At 42.5% G+C, this 4,752-nt stretch overlaps 1 pseudogene; it reads left to right on the forward strand.

Annotated features, from left to right (window-relative positions):
* The first annotated feature begins 2,373 nt into the window (after window positions 1–2,373).
* LOC136875181 (5S ribosomal RNA) lies at window positions 2,374–2,492 on the forward strand (annotated as a pseudogene).
* The last annotated feature ends 2,260 nt before the right edge of the window (window positions 2,493–4,752 follow it).

The raw sequence follows: 4,752 nt of genomic DNA on the forward strand, positions 1-4,752 counted from the left end.
TTTCTCTCTTCCCGCCTTCCTGCTTCTCTGCTTTCTTCGAGTACTGAAGTTATCTGTGTACGTTTGAACTGTTCTTTACCTCCCTAAATGTAGGACGAACTACTGATTGAATTAGTGAAGGCACACTCTTTTCTACATAATTTAGCTGATTAGAAATATATGGATAGTGGTTTGAAGAAGCGTGTCTGGGACGAAATTGCCGATAAAATGGAAGCTGAAGGTAGATAACCAACATTTTTTGCTTTTAACATTAAGGAAATCAGTCTATCTGTACATAGGCACCGACTTTAGCGCGGCAAGGCACTTTCTGCCCCCCAACCTACAAAGTCAGGGGTATTAAAAATTAATCAACAATTTCATTTATTTAATTTTTCAAGTAATTAAAAGCAAATGTTGTGTATCCGTGAAATTTTATTTCGTCGTCCTTCAAGCACTTATATAGAGTAGAAAACTCTCCTTCCTTACCCCTTCTTCTTCTTCATAGTACCGTATCAGGTCCCCCTGACGTTGGCGATCACTGTGGCGAATGCAGAACGATCTCTTGCTAGGTGGAAAAGTCTTTCAACACTGTGAATTCCAGTCCATTCTTTGATGTTTCCAAGCCATGATGTTCGCCTCCTCCCGACACCTCTTCGACCCTGCATTTTGCCTTGTACAATCCGCTGTAAGATGAGGTAACGGTCATTTCTAAGGATGTGGCCAAGGTAATAGATCTTCCGGAATTTTATTGTTTGAACGAGTTCCCGACTTGCACTTGCCCTTCTGAGTACTTCTTGGTTCGTTACCCCTGCGTTTCCATATAGGATAAACCCACGGTTTCTTCCTCTCTTTCTCCTCTTCATACACGATTATAGCTATCATTAACAGTTCATCATCACTAAAAAAAACTCATCATGGAACACTTGATTGCCGACTTATAACTGCCCGGAACTGCACGGCGGAAGTGTGAGAACAGACGAGAAATATTCATGTCGGAAAGGACGGATACGGACACGGAGAGCGCCGTCGCGTCCCGGAGATGTGTGAATCGACCTTTATACCGAATGGATGACAACAGATTAACCGAACAGATCTTCAAATATCTTTGGAACAAGAAGTTAACAACAGCATGGATACATGAAGTCAAGAATGATTTGGAAATAAACAAAAACAAAAAAAAAAAGGGAAGAAGAGGCAACAGTGAGAGAGAGAGAGAGTTTTAGAAAAAAAGTGTTAAAAAATGGAACGATTCCAAGGTCAAGAGGAAAGAAAACAGTCTCAAAATGGTCCGAGAAGAAGAAAGGAGGCATAGTAAGGAGATGAAGGAGTACTGGGGGAAGATAAATAAACAACAATGAAGCATTGAAATTGTCACGTGGTACCTAGGAGATTTTAACGGAGAAAGAAGATAATAAATAATTAATAATAATAGTAATAACTAACGCTTTCACCACAGCAGTGGGGTCACTGGTCCGAACTGTGACGTACATATAGATTTGGCTGTTTTATGGCTGTGGTGGTGGTGTTTATTGTTTTAAGAGGAAGTACAACTGGGCAACCATCCTCTATATGACACTATTCAGAGAGAAAAATGGAAGGAATCCGACACTTCGAAAATTGAAGGTATCAGCCAAAGAATGAAAAGGGCCATGAAAGGCGTGAAAATGAAAGATTCCTTAGGATTCGCAAACTTAATACCGTTGGGGTCGGAGAAGAACAAGAGATGACCAAGGGAGGTGGGGTAGGATAGTTGAAAGTGAAAGGCCTGGCACAAGAAAGTGGAAGCAATGCCAGGACACGGCTTAGCGCCCCGTAAGTGACCAAACAATGCTCCCAAATTAAGAGCCCCTGAGAACCATTTTAGTTTCCTCTTACGAAAGGCGCGGGATACCGTGTGTATTACTCTAAGCTTATGTCTAGAATTCTACAATGCCAATTATAACAATGTTTACGTCGTTCGAAAGCTGTTGGCAAGTAGAATATTAGGAAATCAATTGAAAAAGAGGAAAATTCTCTGGCTCCGTAAGCATTAATATTGAGTTGAGGCCTTCTTCTATTCGATTCTCAGACCCAGAAAGCTAGAAAAGGTTTATGTCAAAATGTAAATTCCGTAAACTTTACCGCATACGTTCTTTAAAGTACCTTGAATTGGTCAATAGCTGATTTTGAGAAAGCCAGAAAAGAGTTATGTGTAGTGATGCGGCTGTTATCAAATGTGCACATTGCTGTTCTGCAACGTTCATCGAATACTTCAATGAAAAGCCCCATCTTCGTCTTCATATTGACTGAAGATGTACGGAGACACGTCTCGTCCATATCAGTTCTTGAATATTATCTGCGTCCCAGGAGAAGTCGCGGCAGCTTGTAGGTACGGCAACAGTAAGAGTTCCATATGCCTACAGCCATACCATGATGAATGCACCGGTTCTCGTACGATCACCGCGGTTAAGCACCATTGAGCATGGTCAGTACTTGGATGGGTGACCGCTTGGGAACACCACGTGCCGTCGGCTCAATTTCAGAGGCAGAAGGTTTTCATAGGTCGACGCCCCAAACAAATAGTATTTTGAAAAAGCTACTCTACTCTATGCTACAAACATTAGGACCAGCGCAGCTCTCTGTGAAACAGTTGCAAGTTCATTATTAAACCGTTCATTTTCACATTCATGAACGAATATTCATTATTTATGCTCTAGTATGGCACAGCAAATATATTCATGCTGACACTTTCACTGGGAAGAACATAATTATATTTGTGTTCAGTGGGGAATTATTTCTTTCTTTATTTAATCTGCTTACCCTCCAGAGTTAGCTTACCCTCGGACTCAGCGAGGGATCCCATCTCTACCGCCTCAAGGCCAGTATCCTGGAGCGTGAGACATTGAGTTGGAGGTACAACTGGGGAGGATGACCAGTACCTCGCCCAGGCGGCCTCACCAGCTATGCTGAACCGGAGCCTTGGTGGGGGATGGGATGATTGGAAGGGATAAACAAGGAAGAGGGAAGGAAGCGGCCATGGAATTAGGTACCATCCCGGCATTTGCCTGGAGGAGAATTGGGAAACCACGGAAAACCACTTCCAAGATGGCTGAGGTAGGAATCGAACCCCCATCTACTCAGCTGACCTCCCGAGGCTGAGTAGACCCCATTCCAACCCTTGAACCACTCTTCAAACTTCGTGGCAGAGCCGGGAATCGAACCCGGACCTCCGGGGGTGGCAGCTAATCACACTAACCACTACACCACAGATGCGGACGGGGAATTCTACTTCAGAAATTTAAATGTCGAAATTTTAACTTTGCGTCTGATATTATTAAGTTTACTTTCGACATTTAAACATTTAAATACGTCTGAACATAATGAATTCGCTTACCTAGCTTATAGAGCTTTATGTCCATGACTCTTTCCTTTATACACACCGGCTACTATAGCAGGATTAGTTCGTAGCTTACACATTCTTCTTTCACCAGAATGAATGCTTCCCCTCCTACAATTCCTGTCCTATCTCTACGATACTCCTCCTTCTTAGGACAAACTGGGGCAAATATTCTTTTATAGGAAGGGGAGTTAGGGATTGGAATAACCTACCAAGAGAGATGTTCAATAAATTCCCAATTTCTTTGCAATAATTTAAGAAAAGGCTAGGAAAACAACAGATAGGAAATCTGTCATCTGGGCGACTGCCCTAAGTTCAGATCAAGATTGATTGATTGATTGATTGATTGATTGATTGATTGATTGATTGATTGATTGATTGATTGATTGATTGATTGATTGATTGATTGATTGATTGATTGATTGATTGATTGATTGATTGATTGATTGATTGAGGGATGAATGCAACAGCGAATGTAGCCATATTTTCGGTGTCATTCATCACTGTCACTACCATCATTGCAATTTTCACTACTGTCACCTCCAAGGTTTATAACCAGACTGTCTATAGTGTCCTCCAAAATACAGTCTTTTTCCCAACAAGAATCTTCTATGTCAGTGACCTTACGACAGAATACAGCCTAGTCGTTTGGAGTCACGCTTTGTATACCGTTCTGGACCAGCTCCTGCAGTTTCTTCAGTGACATACACTAGCGAAAAAATATCCAAACACGAAGAAGGGGTTATGCTATATTAACGAACGTTGGTAGGCATGTTTATACATCTGAAAGATGACGTTGATTCAGATTTCCCGCATATCGCATCAGCGTGGCGCTAGTAGCGGGCTCATGACGTTGCACATCAGGTTTGTTTTAAATATGGGCTGTACTGTGCGAGAGCGTTCGTTACCTGGGAGATTGGACGGAGTGATTGTGAGTTAGTCAAGAATGCCTTTACAATGACGACGAGGCCAGTATCAGCAGCTCACTGCGGTTGAACGTGGGTATGTACTATCCGCGAAACATTTAGTGACACTTCGTTTTGTGGGGGTGAGGAGTAAGGAGGGAGCTACAACGGTTCAGCTAATACTGCCAACTGAATGGAAATGAAATCTGAATTGAATCGATGCTATGATCGATCGATATGAATTTTCTAAACCGTCGTTTCCATGTAGGAATTCTAGGTTGTTCCTGTGCTGTAGGCTTAATTTGATTTTCCTCACACATGCAACAATTCGAGCGCCAGTTAAAACCACAGTGACGCAACGAACTGTTCGAAATCGGTTACTTGAAGGACAGCTCCCAGCCAGTCGCCCTGCGGCATACATTCCATTTACCCTCAAACCACCGCTGTCTGCGACTTCAGTGGTGTTAAGCGACAGCTCATTGGAGGATGGAA

The sequence above is a fragment of the Anabrus simplex genome, chromosome 5 (genome assembly GCF_040414725.1).
Source record: "Anabrus simplex isolate iqAnaSimp1 chromosome 5, ASM4041472v1, whole genome shotgun sequence".
NCBI classification, from domain to species: Eukaryota; Metazoa; Arthropoda; class Insecta; order Orthoptera; family Tettigoniidae; genus Anabrus; species Anabrus simplex.